Here is a 562-nt window from a genome sequence, read left to right as displayed (position 1 = left end):
ACTCTGAATGCCATATTGGCTCAGAACAAAATATTGACCCAACAAGTCAATATGATTTCTCAAAGTCTGTCTGGAATGCAAAATGCACCAAGCAGTACTAAGGAAGCTTCATCTGAGGAAGAAGCTTATGATCCTGAGAACCATTCAATGTAAGAGGTGAATTACATGGGAGAACCCTATGGGAACACCTATTATTCTTCATGGAGAAATCATCCAAATTTCTCATGGAAGGATCAACAGAGACCTCAACAAGGTTTCAACAACAATAATGGTGGAAGAAACAGGTTTAGCAATGGCAAACCTTTTCCATCATCTTCTCAGCAACAGACAGAGAATTCTAAACAGAACCACTCTGACTTAGCAACCATGGTCTCTGATCTAATCAAAACCACTCAAAGTTCCATGACTAAAACAAGGTCCTCCATTAGAAATTTGGAGGCACAAGTGGGTCAGCTGAGCAAGAAAATTACTGAACTCCCTCCTAGTACTCTTCCAAGCAATACAGAAGAAAATCCAAAAGGAGAGTGCAAGGCCATCAACATGGCCAAATTTTGGGAGGAAG

The sequence above is a fragment of the Arachis duranensis genome, chromosome 3 (genome assembly GCF_000817695.3).
Source record: "Arachis duranensis cultivar V14167 chromosome 3, aradu.V14167.gnm2.J7QH, whole genome shotgun sequence".
Taxonomy (NCBI): domain Eukaryota; kingdom Viridiplantae; phylum Streptophyta; class Magnoliopsida; order Fabales; family Fabaceae; genus Arachis; species Arachis duranensis.
The sequence above is the reverse complement of the archived record's forward strand: the minus strand, read 5'-3'. Positions refer to the sequence as shown.